The sequence below is a fragment of the Canis aureus genome, chromosome 17 (assembly GCF_053574225.1).
Source record: "Canis aureus isolate CA01 chromosome 17, VMU_Caureus_v.1.0, whole genome shotgun sequence".
Taxonomy (NCBI): Eukaryota; Metazoa; Chordata; class Mammalia; order Carnivora; family Canidae; genus Canis; species Canis aureus.
In genome coordinates this window covers 54,092,163-54,115,958 of record NC_135627.1, presented here as the reverse complement: position 1 = coordinate 54,115,958, position 23,796 = coordinate 54,092,163, and the positions used below count along the sequence as shown (strand labels likewise).

The following is a 23,796-nucleotide window of genomic DNA, read 5'->3' as shown; positions in this document are numbered from 1 at the left end:
AACAAATGGTGTTGGAGCAATTTATTAACTGTAGTGAGACACAATGAAACTTAGTACTTTCCTCACATAGAAATTAATTCAGGATATATCATAGACTTTTACATAAAAACAAAAACTATAAAGCTTCTAGAAAAAAAATGTAGGAGTATGTTTTAGAAAGATGGCAACTATATCTTAGGATACCAAAAGCACTAACACTGTAGAAAATAGTAAAGTGGACTTCACCAAAGTGAAGCTCATGAACAAACATTGTTCATAGAGAAGCCACAGACTGGAAAAATAATTTACAATACGTATATATGACAAAGGAATTGAATCCAGACTATAAAAAGAAACTTGCAACTTAATTTAAAAAGAGAAACAGCATTCTTCCCCTAAAGGGCAAATGACTTGAACAAAACCTTCACGGAAGATATTACAACACACAAAACACATTTGAAGATGCAATAATGGCATTATTAGTCATAAAGGAAATGGAAATTTAAGTACTACTTTATGCCCACTAGAATAGATAAAAATAAAAGCACTGATGACACCAAATGCTAGTGAGGACATGGGAATGCAGACACTCTCGTACGGTGCTGGTGAGGGGTAAAATAATACAGGCATTTTTGGAAAACCAGTGATTCCTTTGAAACTTAAACATGAACCTGCCTTATGCCTGGGAGATCTCACGCCTCATTATTTGCATGAGAAAATGAAAAGATGTATCCACAAAAAGCCTTGAATAAGAATGTTCATAATAGCTTTGTGTATAATGGCCAAAACTGGATCAACCTGAAATGTCCATCCATAGAAGAATGGATTGAACAAATTATGGTGTTTTCATGCAATGGAATACTACACATTTATACACTGGAGCGATTCTTATGGATTAGCTAATAGATTTAAAAACAAGAATAAATCATAATCATTATGTTAAGCAAAGGAAGCTGGACGAAAAAGAATATATACTATATGATCCTACATGCATGTAGTTCACATATAGACCGAACTATCTATAGTGACACAAATCAGAACTACTCTTTTGGGAGGACTTAACTGGAAAGAACTTTCTAGGGTGATGGAATTGGTCTTTATCTTAACTGGCATGTAGGTTACTTGGGAGTGTATCTTTGACAAAACTCACTGAACTATATACTGAAGATCTGTGCCTTTTAGTGTATGTAAATATATATCCCAGTTGGAAAAAAAAATAAAGACCTAGTCTTTGAAATTTGGAAGTTCGGAACTGATCTTTGGGGAAAGATTAATCAAACCTTGGGTTTTTAGTATTCATAAACATAGGAAGGAATGTCACATTCCTCAAACTCCAAGTACCTCAAAGCAGAGTTCATTATTGCTTTTCACTTCTCAGGCAGGCAGACACATGCCAGGCCCCCTCTTCAATGTCCGCATTTTATCAGCATTCTTACAATTTACCCCAGGCCCAGGCTCAAAATATTCTTATAAGGTTTGACTACTTCTCTTTTATTATGAACTCCATCTAATTGATGGAATTTCTTCTATTCCCTGCTTTTTTCCTCCTGTCTAGCACTTCCTCAGTATTTTCATTGCTTCCTCTCTAGTTCACTCTTAGAGGTAGTCCTGCCCTTATCCCCCCTTATTCTGAACACTGATGCCACATTCATCTTTAGGAACACACAGTTCACGTCAACCTCCATCTGATACAAAACCCTGCCAATAGCTCTGTGCCACACTAGAAAATTTCAGGTTTGCCACTCTGAAGTTCGGACTCTGGTCTTATTCTCCAACTCCATAAAATCTCTACTCCAGTCTCCAAACATGCGTGATTTGCCTCATGTCTTCTTCTTTGCTCAGCATTGATGGGATATACATATCCTCTTACAATCTTACAATTTTCATATTTACTTGTACTTTTTTTTGAAGGTACCTGTAACTATAGACAAGAAGTTAGTTGGGGTATTGCTTCATTGTTTTTTTTTGGCGGGGGGGACGGTTGGTTGTTTCGTGGGCTTTGGGGGCAGTGTGTAGTTACATAAAGACACTGCTGCTGAAGCTTTATCCCTTACTCATTAGTTTACTTAACAAATGTCTATTGAGTACCTGCCATATATCAGACATAATACTGGGAGCTATAAATTTGGTGGCAAGCATGATAGATGTGGTCCTTTCCTTGACAGATATTGATGGATCTGATTATAGAGGAATTTAAAAAGTAGTTATAACTCAGTGTGGTAAGTACTAGAGAGGGGGAGGAGTCTCATATTAGTTATGTATTGTTGTTATCAGGTTCTCCTGAAACTTAGCAAGTTCCTCAGAGAAACAGAACTGATAGTATGAGTGTGTGTGTGTGTGAGAGAGAGATGTATATGCTTATATGTATACATGTATACACATACATATGCACATATACATCTATAGTTCCATTTATCGAGAGAGAGAGAGAGAGAGAGAGATTACAAGGACTTAGCTCATGCTATTATGGAAGCTGGCAGGTCCAAAATCTGAAGAGCAGCCCAGCAGGCTGGAGGTCTAGCAAAGAGTTATGTTTCAACTCAAGTCCAAAGGCAGTCTACGGTCAGAATTCCCTCTTTCTTGGGATACCTCAGTCTATTTTCTTTTAAGGTCTTCAAATGATTGGAGAGTAATCTTCAACTATGGAGGGTAATCTGCTTTATTCAACATCTACTGATTTAAACATTAATTTAATCTCAAAAATACCTTCATAGCAACATCCAAATGGATATTTGACTAAACATCTGGATACTGTGGCCTACCTAGGTTGACACATAATATTAACCATCATGATTGGAAATCTGGGCATGGCTTACAGGAGTCCCCTAGCTCAGGATTTTTTTACAAATCTTCAGTCCAGGTATTGGGTGAGACTCACAGTCATCCCAGCTGGGTCAGGATATACAGCCACCCTGCTCAACTGGAAGAAGATTGATTTCCGAACTCACTCAGTGGTTGGCAGGATTCAGTTCCTCCCATGTTGGACTGAAGGCCTTAGGCTGGAAATTTCCCCCAGTTCCTTGCCAGATGGGCCACCCCATTGGGCAATTCACAATTAAACAGTAACTATCATCAGTGTCATAGGACAAGAGAGATGTCAGTTCCCATCAGTTTTGCCATATTCTATTCATTAGAAGTCAGTAAATGTAGCCCACACTCAAGGTGAGGAAGAAGAAGGGATTACACAAGGGTGTGGTACTTGTATAGACTCAAACAAGAGAATCAATGGAAGATCCTTTCCAGCTTAAAATATTTTAACTCTACAGTGAGAATCTAGAAGATGTATGAAATATTGTTGAGGCCTAGGAAGATTCAATGAAGATGGTGAGGCTTCTAGTATGCTGCGAAGGTGGCTTGATACGCAGAAGCGGGGAAGGCACAGCAGTGGTTCTTAAGAAGTCATATACATCTGAGTCACCTGGGGAGCATTTTTTTACATGCCTATGGTGACACCTTTCCTCCACTGATTCCAATTCAGGTGATTGTCATACACCTCTAGTTGAGATTCACTGTAATACAATGAACAAGCCATTTCTATTTGATTCCAAGGTTCAGATCAGAAAGAGTCTGTTTTAACGTGAGAAGAGATGGTGAGAACACTGTTCTTAATGAGGAATTTAGATCCGATCCTTGAGAAGATAGGGAGCCATTATGTAGGTTCTTCGGTGGTGAATATACATAATTAGGATTGCATTTTCTTTCACTTATGTAGTCATTCATTTATTTTCCTTCCAAATATTGGTTTATCACCACCATAGACCAGTCAGAGAAGATGACCGATCTCTGGACTATTTTCAGGATGAGCCACAAGAAGGAAAACCAGCTAGAAGCTTACTGGAGTACATAATGTCATAAGTTGGATGAGTGGGGAGAAGCATTGGTAGGATTTCCTAACTCAGTGGAAGGAATAAAGAATGGTGAGAAGGGAACAATGCTACCAGAGGTTTTGCAGATTCGTTCCCCTTTGCAGCCCTCCCTGGGCCTCCTTGTGCAGCCCTCCCATCACAACAGGGAGGATGTGAGAGATTTCAAGCCACTGTATGCTTTTAGCTCTTCTGTTTAGTACGATACTGTATATATCTGGCAAGGACGAAATAGCATGGCTCAGTAAGCCCTTGAAAAGAGATTTCAGAGGGACCATGGTTTAAATCTATAAATGATGAGATTCCTGCTAAGCTTCTTTTGAATTAAAGTCCAGAATATGGGGGGACATAGGGATGTTCACGAAAAGAAGACAACATTTCTAAACGAATGATGCAAAATCAAATAAAGTCTTTGTTTCCACTGCTTCGAGAGAACCAAAGTCACAATTGTTCTGTGGCTCTGTGCTTAATAACAATATAGTACATCTTTTCATTATACTTCCCAGAATAAAAGGGTGTATAGTTTCTCTGCACAGTGACAGACATGTTTTCTTGAACAATAGCCTGTAAAGGTCACATTGGAGATTTGAGTCACAAGCCCTGTGATTTAAATTTGAAGCTAAGTTTAAAACTAGTGTATCTAGAGCTTGCCAAGTTCCATTAAAAGCCATGGTGTCATTTTGGATTACAGTTGAATAAAACAGGATTCAGTGAGATACTGTATCTTTCTTAGCAGCAACACATAGATTTTCTTCTTTGTATCATTCCCTCGCTGTGTTGTTATGGTAGATATCTACTTTCACACCAAATCCTGGGAAATAAAGTCGAATTTCATGGACCTGTTTTTTTTTTTTTTTTCCTAAAGTAGTTCATTTTCTAGCTTTTCCATTATCTTCAGAGGGTTTCTATAAAAGCCTAATCATTTGTGCGTGTTTAGTTATGGTTGATCTTGAATGCTACCTTTTCCACTGCAGCCTTCTTGATTCCCTTCATCCCCTACAGAGAGGATCCCAACTCACTAAAGCTTTGGAGCACTTCTTGCTGACATCATCATGGTCTGCTATACACTAATAATATTCCAAGTCCTTAACATTTAATGGGTTCTTACTGTGCGCCACTCAACCTGCTAAACCCTTTATATAGGTTATCTTAGTTAATGGTCACAAAAACCTGCATGGGAAGTATATAATTTCTGCATTTTGTGGATGAGAAAGCTGAGGGTAAAGAGTTAAAATCCTTGCCCCAGGCCATATCACTGGTAAGTGATGAAACAGGAGCACCCTTAGGAACCAGACCCCATTGTTTCAAGCACTTATTAGTATGCCCTTCTTATAATTTTGACATCCTACTTATATCCTCTTCCAAGAAAGTTAACACACTTGAGGGAGGACTACCTTGCTTATTTCCGTATTCCTAGAGTTTTCTGACTTATTGATTGACTTATAAATAAATGAGCAGCCAATAGTGGCTGAGTGAGTACTTGAAAATTGCCATTTGGATTTTATGGGAAACAGGGTCTACATGTTTAGGCATAGAACCTAAAACTTTGCTTCTGAGTGATAGGAAGAAAACAGAATGCTACTCTATGAGGTTTTACGAGTTTCTATTTATTTTTATCCCTGTCATTTAGGTTAGATCCTATGGTCCAAATATTTTTTCCCCTGTTCTTTGTCAAACTCTTCTTCCTTCTTTTATGCAAAGATAAACTGGCTCTGTTCGGCTCTGTTTCTTTTTTCCCCCATGTAATAATCCCAGGCTCCAGCCCTACAGAACTCTGAAAATGCTATCAATCGTTTTCCCCTGTTTCTTTATTCATGACTCCAGCTTTTGTTGCCAAAAATAAAATAAATTTTTTTTTACAGTTACACATGACCTTCTTGCTCATCATTCTCCAGCTTTTCTGAGGAGCTTCCCAAATGCAATGTGGATAGGAACTAAGAGTCCCAATACTCAGAAATCAGTGGCATTAAAAGCTGGACCTTTGAGGGAGATTTTGAAGTGGTTAATTGGTGGGCAGTGACCCTGAGACACCCTGTAATGGGGGGGGGAGGCCGTGTTGGCACTGGAGCATCTGGGAAATGTGTACCTAGCTGACTAACAGTGAGCATGGAAACCTAGATGGTGCCCTGTGAGCCTCGCCCCATTACCTTCAGATGGACGTGGCCACAAGGAGATACAGCAGTAGCTCTCAGGTGCCACAGAAAGTGTGGCTTCCAGCTCCAACCATAACAGGAGCACCCTTAGGGAAAAGCAGAATCCTCTTTCACTGACTCAGGGCAGTAACAGTGGGTTAGGCTGAGGCACCAGAGAAGGAGGCTTCTCTCCTTGACATAACACAGCACACCAGCCTGCATAACCATCTCAACAAGGGGCCTACGGAGTTTCCAGCGAGCCTCCTGCCTTTGCAGAAAGAGTAGAGATGAGCGACAAACCGCCCCTGCCTAGCACCAGGGGTCTGTATTTCTGTGACTGAATTAAGATATTACTATATATAAAACTAAAGCAAATCAGGAAAGAAAACATCTGAATTTAATGATACTTGAATTAATTTAAGAAATTGCAGCATTGTCTGTTCTCCTGTCTTTAGAAACATTTCTTTAGAAATGTGTTTTCTAAATCACATAGGCCACAGAGTGAAGTGAGGGAAAGAGTCAGCCCTGAAGCCTTTGGGCTATGACAGACCCGGGTTCTAAGCCTGACCTCAGGAGTCTGTACTTGAGTTTTCTCACCTGTGAAATGGAGCCAGGACACTCCAATTGCAGCCCTGTGGTTCAGATTAAAAAGCCTGTATGTATATACGTATATATATATATACACACACACAGCCCCTTGCACAGCCTCTTGCTGTGCTAACAGGCACTCCGTGAATCCAGCATCGCTGCCTCTGTGCTCATTCTCCACGCACAGGTCTTCAGTCCCACCCTGCTTAGATGATGGGAAAAGTAGAGTTAGTAAAATACTCTTTTATTCTTCAAAGGCTTTTAGATACAGGCCTGAGAGAATACTGTCCCACCCTGCCATTTATGAATAAGATTTTGAGAGTATAAGGTAGCAGAAACTAATGCCATTATATTAATAATAGCAGTAGGTACTACTAGAGACCCCATGATGGCTGAGACTGGCAGTAATGGTACTTGGATACTTCCTAATAGTGTGCTTTCCTTTCCTTCCAGAAGCGTCTGGCATGTCAGAGCCACACTGTCTTCCTCGGGACTCCCTTTGTGAACAGCTTCGATTTAAAAGACTTTTGTGAATATATTGTTTCAACCAGATCCTCCAGAAACCATACTTGTCTTCTGATCTGCTGGAGGTCTTAAGGTTCGTGTTACTTTTTAAAATTTCTCTTAGTGACGATATTATTAATTTTGAGAGGTATTTTTAAAGTAGATAATAGTCCTATTTCTGGAATAGTTTTTGCATAGATTATAAGCCTTTTATTTCATTGGTAGCTAGATATGCTACTTCTCATACTTACTACTGTATACCCTGTAGGATGTTACAAGGATATTAAAAATGAAATAACCCCCACATTGGCTTAAGACACACTTTATTTTTGTGTTCATAAATTCTAACTGAATATTCAGTAAATTTATATTGAGTGTCTAGAATATATATCAGATTTTGTTAAGTATTATCAATTAGATGCCTGTGGATAAATTATATTTTGAAACATTAAAAAAATCAAAACTGCATTTGTCAATATCAACTAGTATTATTACTATGACAGCTTTTAAATGAGAAAGCCTCAGTGGCCAGAATGTTTTCATTTCTTTCTACCAAGGGGTACTCACCCTATGATTTATAATGATAGAACAGGGTTGTTGTTGTTGCTGTTTAATATGTGTATATTAACAGCTTGAAAAATTGCTAACAATATTGTTTCTTACTCAATAAAAAAGCATGCTAGCACAGCAAGCATCTTATTCTGGAAGTACATGTTTTGCCATTGAGATAGTACCAAGCTAAACACTTTTATTTTGGAAGTACAAAGGTCTTCCCGACAAAGACCTATCCAAAGGCTGAATTCAATCCATGCATCTTTCATCGATGGAAAATAAACGGGGGAGAGGGTAAAGCTCAGTACATTGAGTGGACGAAAACTAAATGAAGAGCAAGGGAGAAGGAACATCGTACTTTCCCTAGAATGACATGGCTTTTTCCACAGGCGTTTATTTCATTTGGTTGGACTTTTATTCTGTCCACAGTGACAAATGTTTTCTCCCCTAATGGCCCTTTTCTGTGGGTTTTCTTTTTATTTCTTTTATTTCTACTGAGAAATCAAAGTGGATTTCACTGCAGTGCTGGGCTAGATTCCAGTTTTCCCACTGCACCCTTCATTGTCGGGCCTCATGATTCACTCACTTTGAAGGGTGAGGCGCACAGGATGTACTGGGGGAGAGGGTGGTTGGGAAGTTGTGCCTCCACCTTCATCTCTCCAGTCTGTCAATTTGGTAGCAAATTGTAGCGTGTAGTAACCTAATAAGTGTATCCATAGAAACAGAAGCACTAGAAAGGACTTCAGAAGTTACCTAAATGTTCTTCCCTCCTCTATAAGCCAGATCCCACTTGAACTGTCCGAAATCAATGAGAACCTGTTTGTCTTCAAACCCTTCCTACCTGGGTATCCACTTTCCTTTTGAAACCTGATATAGATTCTCCTTTCTTAGAAACCTTGTTGCCAAGAAAGCCAAAGTAATTCCTGACCTCCCTGCATGACAATGCATCCTTCTCTCATGAAGATAGAGAATTTTCTGGTCAGAGCTGCCCACCCCCCTCCTCAATCCTGTATCATTATCATAGACTCACTTCTCAAGTCACCTTTTTTGTCTTCCAGGGAAGTGAACCTATTTTGTTGGACTTTTTTCTATGAAATTGTATAATCCAAATATTTACTTACCCTCACAAGTTCTTTTCTGAATCTCTAAAGATCTCTACAGTCCACTTAGGTTTAGGAGTCCAGACCGATTGAAGGAGCATTAAAAATCATCAGGGTTTCTCAGTAGGGGCCCATTATTGACATTTCGAGGGGTGCAGTTATTTTTGATGCAAGATTGCCCTGTGGATTTTAGAATGGGCAATAGCCCTGGTTTCCAAGAACCAAAGACAAGTAGCTCCCTCATCCCCAGTCATTGTGGTAGATAACCAGAGTCAGACCTCCTTCACATCTGCCTGCAGAGGACCAGGGAAGACCTTGGAACTGAGGATGCTGAAACTTAGCAAGAGTTGAGCGAAGGGTACCGGGCTGGGCCGGGACTCCAGTTTTTAATACTGTGTACCATTCTCTTCCCACTCGATCGTACTTCTACTCTGGGCTCACATGTATTTCTCAGCTTTCCAGGAACATAGTAACATGCATATATGAATACTCTTTTGGAGAATCAGAATTTCTGGTTTGGTGTTTAAAGGAAATCACGGTTGTTTGATATGGGAACATTGGTGATGGGAAAGATAGTATCAGAGCTCAGTGCAGGAAAACAGCAAAGAGAGGACAGCTCTAAGAATTTAGGGGAAAGAGAGGAACTAGACCCCAAAGAAAATAGTGGGGTTGATGTTGCAAATGTATTAGCTCAGTCACCCGGGGGAGAGAGAGAGAGAGAGAAAAGCTGACATCTGAGGGAAGATTGAAAAGGATAAGTAACAAAGGAATCATTTCTTCACTTGCTTTTCACCGTCCACCCTAGTTCCAGCTCCCTACTCCATGTCACGGCCTTCCTCAGAAATTCGAGGATCAGTTTTGGGGAACTTAAAGGGCTCTTGATTGCAGCTGAAACTCTCCCTCCCTTCAATCCAATATCCCTTGGCTCACCCACCCTCCATCAACGTTTCTCCCTTCTCGAACCTCCCTTAATGATGGCTCCGACTTCATGCTTCAAGCAGAGAATGGGAAAACGACTTGATGACTTTTATCTTTCTGGATCCCTCCAAGGTCCCAAGGAGAGTTGTAAATTAAAAGAATGTAAAAACAATTGAGCTTCAGGAAATTTCTCCCACAGAAGGTCTGTTAAGGCTGTGATTTCTTGGGGCCCCTGGGTGGCTCAGTTGGCCAAGCATCTGACTCTTGATTTCAGCTCAGGTCATGAACTCAGGGTGGTAAGATCGAGCCCCTCATCGGGCTCTGTGTTCGGCAGAGTCTGCTTGAGATTCTCTCTCTCCCTCTCCCTTTGCCCCTCCCCCCATTCACTCGCTCTCGCGCTCTCTCTAAAATAAATAAAATCTTAAAATAAAGAAAGCACATCCTAGAAATATATTGTAATATGTAATATGTAGAGCTCTCTTTCTCAAATTTTCTTTTAAAAGGCTCTGATTTCTTGAGACATTTACCGTAATAGAGGGACCTTTCCATAGAAAAATAAATTCTCATTCACTACGATTTTTTTTAATTTAGCATAAGAAATCATTGAATTCCCTACTACAGAGGTTACTTATTAACGAAGTGAGAATTCATCACTTACAGATATAATTCTAAGTAGGAGTATCTGGGTTGTTATAATAGATGATACTTAATAAATATCTGCCTTAGCTTCTATAAAATACACGTGGGAAGTGTAGAGTTGAAAATAGGGACTGGACAAGAGGACTCTGTTTTCTAGTAAAATGAAGAATCCCACATGAGAAGATTAAAATACCTAAAGAGGCTTACATGCATGAAGAGAGAAATAATAACAGCAAAGGCTTCCCTCATTTAACTATTGAAAGCTTTATGACTGAGTTCCTCAGTCAGATTTTTTTAAACATGGTGATTTTCCTGTTCTGTCGTCTTTGTGCATGAGACACCAAGTCATATTTGACTTCTCAGAGTTTCTCATTTCCTGAAATGCACTACTAGCTCTATAAACATGGAAGAATAAATATTAGCTTTATGAGACCATGTTCCTCTACTAGCTAAAAAATAGCATATAATAAAAAAAAACAAGGATGTAATATTGAAAATTATAGGTCAATATGCCCTCTTATTGTGGGTATATATCTAATCCTCATGCATGGAGACTACTTTTTCAGAAAAATGTGTACTGTGTAATACCACTTGTGTCTGTGATATATTTTCAATATTTAACAATATATCTCGTGACTCTTGCCTCACTAGTGAAACATTTCAGGCTTATTTACCATTATGATTTAAGTAAAAAAAAACCTCTCTGGCTCTTTGCTATTAATTCTAAGAATGCAAATGGTCCAAAGTTAATGAAATGTTAGTCAGTTTCCTTCCTGCTAGAGTGCCTCAGTACTCTGTGCGCTCCTTGGAATTACATTCGAAAAATGCTTAATGGCAATTTTGAAAGGAAAGGAAGTCTTTGTGATGGGTTAAAAAAAAGAAGTCAAGTGTGGTCATGAACAGCTAATCAATACTTTAAATGTGCAAATTGTTATTCCAAAATCCAAACTCTAATTATACATTTTTAGCAGCAATGAAAATGTGGCATCCATTAACCATCCCTTAAACCTCACATCCACACCCCATAAGGAAGAAAAGAGTGACTTACATGGATAGTGTATGATTGAAATGCTCTTTTAAAGCTAGAGGATTCAATATAATTATGTTCAGATAATTCACTTCCATCTGGAAATTACCATCCATTTGCCAAAAGTGCCACTGACTTATCATATCAAGGACAGTCTTTTCTTCTACATTAACTCTCCATTGTTCCTCTTGCTAAAGATGGAAAATAATCAGCCTTGTATATTCTAGGCTCAAAAGTAAGAAAATTGGACTTACTAGAATAGTTCATTCTAATTGCCTAAATGTCTACAGCATCTTTCTTTTAAACCACAAATTTTTTTAAATACATTTTTTACTATGAAATGGTTTAAACCTATAGAAAATAAAAAAGCCTATGTATCCACCCCCATATTTTAACATTTATATTATCATTTTTGCTTTGGGTCTTGGTGGTTTTTGTTGTTGTTGTCTCTGAGTTTTAAAGCTAAAATATTTTCCATCCTTCCTGTTCATCCATTCCCAGAGGTAATATTAACTCTTATAAAATTGTATATTATTCCATTTATATTATATAATATTATGTATTACTGGTTAGGAAGTACAGATGTAGACATAATAGATATATATCCATAACTAATATAAATCTGAATATGGATAAATATATGGAACATTATTTTTAAATGGGTAAGATCATACTGAATTTGTAGCTTTACAACCTGTTTTTCCTCACCATTGTTCTTTTTTTAAGGTTCTCTGTTAATATATGGACATGGGCTTATTCTTAGTAGTTGATTATTGTGTTGTCTCCTAAATAAAGTATATCTGTCTTCTCATAACAAAGCATTTACCAGTCTTCATTTTTTACCTCTTTATTATTCACAGTAGATATACAGGTTTCCTATGTGGTATGGCTGCATCCTGCCTGCCACAGAATAGGCACGTGAGAAGTATTTGTCCTTTAAATTCTACTACAAAACCTTTTCTTCCTTCTTGTCAGCAAAATTTTCTATCTTGTTCTGTGCCTTCATCCTTACCTCTTGATTATTCTGATGGGCATTTTCTAATGTGGATTCACCGGTTCCATTTCACTCAAGGATAAATTTGTAAACAGTGAGAAAACACAGAAGAAATAGAGCAAAGGCAAAGAGAGAGTGAAAGAAGGAAGAAGGGATTGCTTCCAGCCCTTAGACTCTGAGGTTCAGTTGGCATCCATGAGAGATAGTATTTAAAGTACATTTGCACAATTTTTTACACTCCACCATTCAGAGGTCATCTCGTCTTGGAGGCCTTTTCTTTTCCATTGGACCAAGCAAAAGCATTTCATTTTGTCTCTTTGTTTCATAACAACATTAGAAAAATGTGATTTAAAAAAATTTAGATATAATGTTAAAAAATAAAAACTTCAAGATCTAAAGGTAAATATTTAATGTCTGGTGCCTTTGAAAAAAAGTATACTATCAAAAATCCTCAAAAGAATATATATTTGTACTTTTGTAGTAGATTTTAGGGTTGTTTTGTGAGTGTTTTCCCTAGCACATGCTAAATAAATCTTTGTTGAATGGTCGAATGAATAAACAAGGTAATAAATATTTGTAGAGGCTATAGTAATAAATATTTGTAGAGGTTATGTGGTCATTTGACTCGGAGGTATTTTAACCTTCCTAGTAATCATCTTTCATCTACTAGAACACTTAACTTCAACATTTCAACCTCCTGTGATTGAAAACTGAGGTGTAAAAACAAACGAAAGGTCGGAGTTAACTGAGAGAATGAATTTTCGAGAGTTATTAGAATTAAAGTCTCTGTTTCAGGTTCGTAGATTATTCAAGGCTGTAGAAACAAGTGTCTACTCTTAAAAGTTCAAGAACTGTATGGATTAGAGCTTAGACTGCTTTCATATTCTGTTCCATTTTGTTATTCTAAGAGGTTAAAGCTCTTTTTTTTTTTTTTTTTTTGGTCAATCATGTTTTTGTATGTGACTGCGGGCTGACCCAGTTGACACCACTAAAAAAAAAATGCAACTTTGAAAAAATCAAGAGTAAAAGCAATTATTTCTAGAATTGACAGAACCTTTTCTGGGTTCAATTCTCACCCTTTTAATTATTTATCCCCTTCAAGATGCTGGAAATTATTATACCGTAAATTATCTTACCACTTGCCAAATGTAATTTTCTATATAAAAAGATTAATAAGTATTGAGAATTTCCTTTCGTCTCCCTGGCAAGCAATGCTGTGGTCTTTTCTGAAAGTCAAGTCTGTATGGTTTTTTTTTCCCCCCTTAGCCTTTATTTTCCACTATATTTGTTGGAGCTCTACTAAGCTAAAATTTGGGCCAACTTTAGTTTTCAGCAGACTTTTATAACTGAGTCTAAGTCTTCAGGATATAGAGTTGCTGTCAGAAATTCTTTCACACATTACCTATAGTCGCTCTGCTGCTGGGCTTCACCATAACACGTAGGCTTTCCTGTATGTCTGGAACCAGCAGGGAAATGCTTTCAATCATAACTCATGTATGCTTTTAAGTAGAACTTGTTCTGATAGTACAAATATTCCCAATATGAAGTCATAGGGCTATTTTCAACATTAAAGTATGATTTTTATCAGCACCCACTGTAATGATAGATCTGCAGATGGCCCCAGGTTCTCATTTGGCATATTTGTTAATAAGTATAGTGAAATTCCAACAAATCATACACTCTTCACTTCAGCAGATTATCCTTTAGAAAATAAAATACCTACTCTGCTCATCTATCTGCCTCCGAGGTGTTGCACTGGGACTCAGCTCAAATTGCCACCAGATCTGTAGACTTCCTTGCCTTCCTCTTGAGGCTTATTCTCCCAGGAGCTGGACAGCAGGGTTCTGATACCATCCAAGACGGAACTGCAGAAGAAAATGAGGAGATCTGTCCAGTAGTAATAGGCCTGCTGTCATTCCTTTATATTTCTTTTCCTTTTCTTTAAATCAGAGTCCTTAGAATTTTTTTTAAGGAAAAGAAATAACCAGGCCACCAATCCAATGATGTTGGATTGTAAATTTTTCAAATATAATTTGAGAAAGTGTTAAAGTTTGAAATGAAATGGAGAAGAGTAAAAAAGTCTGGGTTCTGATTTAGATTCGAGGACCAGCAAGTTCATTTTGAGTAAATTGAAACCTAAATTTGGATTCTTTAGTATAGAAAAAACAATGCAAAACATAAAGATAAGTAATGCATCATTCCTGAAAGTGTTGAAAACAAAATCAGATTAACAAGTCTAGGCAGAAAACAAAACCAATAAGGGTTAGGAACCCAGAAAAATTGCAAATTTCAAGTATGCTCTTACTACTTGAGATATAGACATAAATAATTAAAGAGGACAAAGAATTTCAAGGTTGTTTGTGAAAGAGACAAAATTAACATGGGGGAAAGCTCCCTAATTTGGGTGAACCAGAGAGAGCTCACTTGTTGGAATTACGTGATGTTTAATCTCAAGGATAGTTATATTCTCTCAAACACAGTAGTAACTACAGTAGTAAAAACAACAACAAAACCCTCTCCATCCTGCTTCATGAATCCCTAACTTCTTCCTAATAATTTTATTCTAAGATGATGCACACTGGAAGGAATTACAAAAGTTTGGCCTTTTACCATCCTAAACCATGTATATTAATTTAGAAAACAGTAGATTAACCTAAAGTCAGCAGTAAATTTTGAGTATACATCTCCTAATATACTTGCCCAATAAATATATTACTATTTAAAGCAAAACGATATTTTAAAATTACAGGTGTATTGGCGGTGAAATCCAGAAAGAGGATTTCCAAGTGACTATTTTCATTTACATAGAACATTTTGTTTCCCCTGAACAGTAAGGTTTCACTCGAGGGAAAGAATAATAAGACATTAAAGCACAGGGCAGCTAACTCCCAGCTCATGTCTCCACTCAAGAAAGAGGTCATAGAGTATGGACATCCCAGCCCTCCAGCCCAGGAGAGATAAGTGGGAGGAAAAGATAAGAGGTAGGAGAGGTGATTGCCAACCAGCTTCCTCTTCCCTATTATCCCAGAATTTGGCATGCAGCCTGTGTCTCTTTAATTTTATCTTTAGCTTCTATTGATAGCATAGGGTGTGTGTGTGTGTGTGTGTGTGTGTGTGTGCGCTCGCGCGCGCGCGCCCACACAACAGAGGTAGGAGAGGGAGTTCCTTTTCAAATAGACACGAGGGAACAACATATTTTTATGAGAAAGACATTTTTCTAAATTCTTCCCTGAAAGTATAAACATTTGAATAAATACTATAGGCAAAAGTTTTCCAGATTAAAAAGTCTGAGACCATTTCCATTCATTTGAAATGTTTCACACACACAAAGGAGTGCTATTTACTGAACAATGCCATCACTGTTAGAAATTCCATCCCAAATTTTAGCAGAGAAAGTATAAATCCTAAAATAAAGATGAGTTGAGGGAATGGAATGTACTTTTCCTGTCATTTAAGAGAATTTCCTTTGTTGTTTTAAAATCCTGGGTAAAAATCCATTAATCACAGTTTCTTGGAATTATCATAAGTATATATATTTGACAAACCCCGAAACAGCGGTCATAATAAGATGAAACAATTTTCAACATTCTAGAGGTCAGTTTTCTTATTAGAAACATTACTAAATTTCAGTTTAACAAAAGATATCACATTAAGAAATTCCACTTGCAGGGCACCTGGGTGGCTTAATGGTTGAGCGTCTGCCTTTGGCTCAGGTCATGATCCCGGGGTCCTGGGATCGAGTCCTGCATTCAGCTCCCCACAGGAAGCCTACTTCTCCCTCTACCTGTGTCTCTGGCCTGTCTCTGTGTCTCTCGGGAATAAAATAAAATCTTAAAAGAATATTCCACTTGTGTTTATAATATGCATTTATAAAAATGATATTTATAAGCACTATAGAAAATATCATTTATAAAAACGTATCTTTGCTTATGCACTTCCCAGGAAGGTAGGATATAACCCACATAAACTATACCTTCTTTTCTGCCTGAGAATTTCTGTCACTCATGAAAACATGTGATTGCTTCATCTATTGATTAAAAATGCTAAAATTGTATTTTTAAAGCAAATACTGAAAAAGGAGGTAGTGGGGTGTAAATAGCACTATTTTCTTATTTTACTGCACTTAGAACTTTTTTTTCTAAGAGGGCAAGGCATAGAACTGTGCCGAAAGTAGGCTGTGATTTAAGTGTTTGCTGAACAAATAAATAAGAAAATTAATTAAAAGTGGCCTACAAGGGTGAATTTCCAAAAACCCCATGACTTCAGTGGGCTAAATACCAGATGGGAAGGGTTTGGGAGACATAATGCTACATTTTCTCGTTTTACGCTTCCTCTCCAAGGACTCACTCTATTTATTGCTGTGGCATCTGGCAGGCTTTCTTTTCTGGGCCCAGCATGCTTCATGCCGTGTGTTAGCATTTTCCTGGAATGAAAGTCAAGGAAATACCATTTCTAAAAATACGCTTTATGGGTTTTCAAAAATATAGTATTTCCTTTCTACTAGCTCATTCACTTTGAGGTCCTAATAAATGACATTCATGCATAAGAAAAAATCACAGTGAATCTGACTTTATCTATGCAACAAGCGTCACTATTGGTTTCATGAAATCTGCAAACATTGTCCTCCTCTTCTGTTTTTGAGACATTTTATTTTTGTGCGTTTATGGCCACAGGCACTCCATGCTCACTAAAAATAGTAGCTAAAACATTTACTCAGTGCTTATTTGTCCCAGGAACTGTTCTTTATGTATATCGGCAACTATAGTCCTTTCACAATCCTGTATAGAAAGTATTATTTATTGCTTACATTTTAGAAATAAGGAAATTTAGGCTTAGACTATTTAAATAGTTTGCCAAATTCACATGGCTAATATCTTAGAAAAAGAAGAAAGCTTGCTTTCTTCTTTTTTCTTTTGATGTTTTAATTCATTTATTATTTATTGTGAAAGACTCCAATTTTAACGATTTTTTCTTTTGCAACATTTTATTATGAAAATGTTTAACTGTAAAGAAAAGTTGAAAGAAGTTTATAAGGAACACCCATATACCCACCACTACCATTCCATCCCTCTTAGCCATCCACGAACCCATCTTATTTTGGGACAAATTTTAATAAGTTGTAGACATCGCTACCATTTTCCCTCCCAAATACTTTAGCTTATATATCATTACTTGAATTCAAAGTTTATGATTTTTTATAATTCTTTTTTTAGGCAAAATATGTATTTATATAAAACACACACATCTCAAGTATACATTTCCATGAGTTCTGACAAATGCCGACAGATACCAGTGCTACTCAGATCTGCATCGCTCAGAAAACTCCCTCCTACCCCTTCTCGGCAACTCCCCAGCCCTCTTCAACCACCCAGAGTAAATCCCTTCTGGTTCTAGAACTTCATGTACACAGAATCATGCACCACATACCCTTCTAGGTTAGGTTTCTTTCACACAGTATTACATTTCTGAGACATCTCTCTCCCCATGTTTATCTGTGCATTTCTAATACCTGCTGACTGATCACATATTCTATACATACTCCATAGCTCGTTGATCCACTCTTCTATGGACAGACACCTTTACTCTTTGCAGGTTTTTGACTCTTATAAATGAAGTTATTATGAACATTCCCGAGCAAGTCTTTTGTAAACATAGGCTCTCATTTCCATTAGGTCAATATCAGAGAGTAGAATTTAAGTCAGAATAGATATATATTAAGTTTTACAAGAAATTTCCAGGTCTTTGTCCAAAGTCGGTTACACCATTTTACATCCCCACAAGCAATATATGATAGTCTTAGTTTTTCCACATCCTTCATAACATTTGGTGTTGTCAGTGTTTTGAATTTTAACCACTCTGGTGGGTTTTTAGTGGTACTTTCTTGTTAACTAATATGTATTTTTCTTGATGACTCATATATGGAAACCTTTATGTGCTTATTGGGCATTCATACATTTTCCCTTATAAAGTGTCTATTAAATTGTTTTCTCATCTCTATATTGGGTTGTTTGTATTTTTATTTTTGAGGTTTACCATATATACAAAATCAGATACATACTTCGTAACTATTTCTTAACTCCACTCTGTGGCTTGCCTATTCGTTCTCTCAAGTGATATCTTTTGATGAGCAGAAGTTTTAATTTGGGGGGTTGTAATTTATTGGTGTTTTTCTTTCTTGGATATTGTTTTTTGGATCCTAAAATAACTTAATCCCCAAGGCAAGTAAATAATAAATTCTTATGGCTTCCTTAAAGAACTTCATAGGTTTAGCTTTTATGTTAAGATTTATGATCCATATTGAATTACCTTTTGTGTATTATGTGAGGTCAGGGTTGGGTTTATTATTTTCTATATTATAGAATATTAAATTCTTCTAACCCCATTTGTTGAAAAGACTTTCCTTTCCCTAATGAAATGAATGCCTTAATACTATTTTCAGACATCAAGTGACCATATAAGCGTATATCTATCTCTGAGCTTTCTACTCTGTCCATTGATTTTGTTGCCCTTTATGCTAGTACCACACTGTATTGTTTACCATAGCTCTATAGTAAGTCTTCAAGGCAAATAGTGCAAGCCTTCCATCTTTATTATTCTTTTACAATATTGTAAAAGAATAATTTTACAATAGTTCTTCTAGTTCTTCTGAAATTTTACATACATCTTAGAATTAGCTTGCCAGTTTCTAAAAATAATCAGCTTCGTGGGGTTGTGATTGGGAATATGTTGAATCTAAGTCTTAATTTGGGAAGAATTAAATGTCATCAATAGTGAGCCTTCCAGTATATAAGCATACATTCTTTCTCTATTTACATAGGTCTTCTTTAATATTTCTCAGCAATATTTTATAGTTTTTAGTGTAAAATTCTTATATGCTTCTAATTTCATGCTACTAAGAATCTTATGTGTCTTTAATATTTTAGGTGAAATTTTAGTGTTTTATCTCCTAATTGCTTACTACTAATATATAAAACTAGTATTATTCTGATACCAAAATCAAACAACTAGTAGAAAGCTACAAATACTCTTTATGAATATAAGACAAAAAATCTTTGATATAGTACTATCACATAAAATAAAACAACGTGTAAGGAAAATTATACAACTATGGCCAAGTGGGGTTTATCTCACGAATGCAAAGCTAGTATAACATTCAAAAATGAATCATTGTGAGATCCCATAATAATAGAAAAAAAGGCAAAAACAATGTAATCATCCCAATAGAACCAGAAAGAATATTTTACCAAATACCTTTTGTGATAAAACTATTCAATAAACTAGAAATATAAAGAAACTTTCTCAACATGATAGAGGAGATCTATGGAGACCCACAGTGAACATCATACTTATTGGTGAAAGACTGAAAAAGTTTCCTGCCTAAGATGAGAAACAAGACAAGGATATCTGCTCTTGCTGCTTCTATTCAATAATATACTGGAGGTTTTTGCCAAGACAGGCGGAAAGAAAAGAAATAAAGAGCATCCATATTGAAAAAAAACAAATAAAAGAATTCTATATATGAATGGCACAGTCCTATATAGACAAAATCCTAAGAAATTCACATACACACAAAACAATTGGGGCTAATGAATGAGTTCAGAAGGGCTGCAAGATAGATCACTATACAAACATCAGTTATATTTCTATATATCAGCAATAAACAATCTAAAAGTGAAATTAAGAAAACAGCTCCATTTAAAATAGCATCAAAAATAACAAAATGCTTAGGAATAACTGTAAGAAAAGAAGCATAATACATGGACAGTGAACACTAAAGTATTGTTGAAAAAAATTAAAGATGACCTAAATAAGTGGAGAGACACTACATGTTAATTGAAGACTTATGTTTTTAAGATGGCAATCTATGAATGTATGAATATAACACAATACAATCTACATTATATAGATAATAATCTATATTTTATAGATGATAATATAATCATATTCTCCCCAACTTTATTTACAGATTCAAAGCAATCCCTAGTCTCAGCTGGATTTTTTTTTAGAGATTTTATTTATTTATTCATAAGAGACAAAGAGAGAGAGAGAGACACAGAGACACAGGCCAGAGGAAGAAGCAGGCTCCATGCAGGGAGCCCAACGTGGAACTTGATCCCGGACCTTGGGATCATGCCCTGAGTCAAAGACAGACGCTCAACCGCTGAGCCACCCAGGTGCCCCTCAGCTGGCTTTTTAAAAGAAATTTATAAGAGGATTCTAAACTTTCTATGAAATAAGGAGATTCAGAATAGCCAAAACAATCTTGCAAAAGCATAGTATTGGAAAACTCACTCTAGATTTTAAAGCTTACTACAAAACTACAATAATCAAGACTATATGGTGCCAGCAGATGGATAGACAGATGGATCAATGGAATAGAATTGAGGGTTCAGAAAAAAACCCATATATCTATGGTCAATTGATTTATTGGAATGGTGCCCAGACCGTTGAATGGGGGAATAGAAGTATTTTCAACAAATAGTACTTGCTGGGACAACTAGGTTTTCACATTCAAAACAATGAACTTGGACTGTTGTTTACTCCATAAACAAAAATTAACTAAAAAATGAATCAAAGATTTAAGTGTAAAAGCTAAAACCATAAAACTTTTATAAGGATATATAAGTATAAATCTTCATGACCTTGGATTAGGCAGTAGTTTCTTAGATATAACACTAGAAGCATAAACAACAAAAGAAAAAGATAAATTGGCCTTCATCAAAATTAAAAACTTTTGCTCTTCAAAGGACACTATTAAGAAAGTGAAAAGATGGGCAGCCTGGGTGGCTCAGCGGTTTGGCGCCTGCCTTCGGCCCAGGGCGTGATCCTGGAGTCCCAGGATCAAGTCCCACGTCGGGCTCCCTGCATGGAGCCTGCTTCTCCACTGCCTGTGTCTGTGTCTCTGCCTCTCTCTGCGTCTCTCATGAATAAATAAATAAAATCTTTAAAAAAAAAAAGTGAAAAGAAAAAAAAAGTGAAAAGAAAACCTGCAAGATGGGAAGAAATACTTGCAAATTCTATACATGGTAAAGGTCTAGTGTCTAGAGCATATAAAGAACTCTTACAACTCAACAATAAAAAGACAAATAATCCAACTTAAAAATGGGAAAAATTGTTGAACAGACATTTCTCCAAAGAAGATACACAAATGGCAAATAAGCAATGAAAAGATGCTCAACATCATTAGTAATTATGAAAACCACAGTAAAAAAAGCACTTGATACCCACTTGGATTACTACAACAAAAAAGACAGATGATAGTAAATGTTGGTGAGGATGTAGAGATTTGGAACCTAACTCATTTTCATGGGAATGTAAAAGGAATGCAACCACTTAGGAACAGAGTTGGCATTTCTTCAAGAAGTTATTCATAGAATTACCATTTGATCTTGTAGTTCTCCTCTCAGGTATAGATACCCAAGAGAATTGAAAATATACATTCACACAAAAGCTTGTACACAGATGTTCATAACACTATTATTCCTAATAGCCAGAAGTATAGAAAATCCAAACAGCTAATGAGTGGATAAACAAAATGTGGCATATACATGCAAGGGAATAGTATTCAGCCAAAAACGGGAATGAAATACAGACAAATGCTGCAATGTGGATGAACCTTGTAAACAGAATGCCAAGGGAAAGAAGCCAGACACAAAAGACTGCATATTATATTAATTCCCTTTATAGGAAATGTTCAGACTAGGCAACTTCATGGAGACAGGAAGTAGATGAGTGGTTATCGGGCACTTGAGGGAGTGAAGAGTGAGTGCTAATGGTACAGGTTTCCTTTTTGGGTGATGAAAATATTCTGAAATTAGTTAAGGGTAACAGATGCACAGCTTTGTAAATATACCAAACACCATTGTACTGTACACTTTATCAGGGTGAAATATATAGCATGTGAATTATATCTCAGTATAAAAATTAAACTGTGCCCTGTGATTTAACAAACTTAATAGCCATAATTATTGTTTAGTAGATTTCATAGGATTTTTAAAATATAAACTGTGCAGACAGGGACAGTTTTGTCTCTTTCCAATGTTTATGCTCTATTTCTTTTTCTTACTTTGTTGTAGTGGTTCAAACCTCCTTGAACAGAAATGCTGAGGTTGGGCATCCTTGCCTTCCTTCTGACTTTCTGAGGCCTCTTTTATTGCATTAAAAATTGAGTAAGATCTTAGCTGTAGGATTTTTCAGAGATGCATTTTATCAGATTGGAAAAGTTCTTTTCTGTTCCCAATTGGTTAGTGTTTTATCATAAATGGGTGTTTAACTTTTTCAGGAGTTTTTTTTCTTCATCCATTAAGTGTCTCATATGGTTTTTCTCTTTTATTCTTGAATCTTTCACTTTAACTTATACCTGATACCAATGAAATAGACCCTGAAATAGACAGTGAAATAGAGGATTCCACGGGAGATTTTCAGGACTAGAGCTACCTGTGGCAATCCACATTCCTTTGGCTAGACCTAGTGACATTTACACCTAAATGCAAAGGTTAGTGGGAATTGTAGTCCTTCTGTGTGCCTAGAAGAAACATGAAATGATTTGGTGAAAACAAAACAATTACAGTGATGATGATTAAAAAAAAATAGTGCTATTATATTTATGTAGCCATATATACTATTTAATTCAAAAATCCTTTTCACTTTCTGTTCTTTGTGTTAGAATTCGGAATGTATCTGTCAATATTCAGGTAGGATAGGCTGTTGCCACTGATCTTCTATTCTTTGTTCTTCATACATTTCTGCCTTTTCATCCGGTTCCAAAGTCTGCCATTTTCCTTTTTGGGCTCAAGACCCTGAAATTCACTTCTACAGCTTCAACAACTCTCTTGAAATCCAGACCTCATTCCAGGAAGCCTTTGAATCATGTCCACATGGATATTCCACTTAAAATACCCCAGACTTAGTCATTTCCTTCCCAAACCCTTTCTTCCCAGTGTCTTTTCTAACCCAGATAAAAGCACACTGTGCACCCTATTATTTAATCCACATTCATCTCTGACCTCTCTTTCTCACTTTCCACATCTAATCACTTCTATGCATGAATCTTCTAAAATCTCTCTCAAACTGATTCCCTCTTCTGCATTTCCATAGCTATGGCAGGTCTGCCCCCCTGACCCCCATGTGGAGAATCACGGCATCCTTCCCTCACGGCTCAGTCCCCCTTTGAGCCATCTCCCACTCATCACAGGACAGTGTTTCTAAAAATACAAATATAATCATGGTACTTTTTACATTAAATAGTTTAATAACTTTCTCCTACCATGCGTATTTTTGGGCCTTTTTTCCTCTTAAAGTAGCGGAAATCTGTCTTTAAAAGAAGGTTCAAATTCTGGAATTGAACAAAAAAGGAAATGGATGGTGAGAGCCAGGTTTCTCCCTGCTGGGGCTTTTGCAGATTAGGAAGGAGGGAAGGCTGGAACCAACCCCTTGGTGCTGGATCAGAGTTGGACATGTCAAGTATGAACTCATGTTTAGCCTAATATACATACAGACA

The 23,796-nt window shown here is 36.7% G+C and overlaps 1 protein-coding gene across 9 annotated transcripts in view; it reads left to right on the top strand.

Annotated features, from left to right (window-relative positions):
* Window positions 1-23,796, top strand: part of ENOX1 (ecto-NOX disulfide-thiol exchanger 1) — a 550,271-nt gene that overhangs the window by 267,104 nt on the left and 259,371 nt on the right. For all 9 annotated transcript variants that reach the window (XM_077855557.1, XM_077855564.1, XM_077855555.1 and 6 more), the window contains one exon: window positions 7,016-7,160. The gene's annotated coding sequence lies outside the window, so the exon portion shown is untranslated. The remainder of the gene's footprint in view (window positions 1-7,015; window positions 7,161-23,796) is intronic.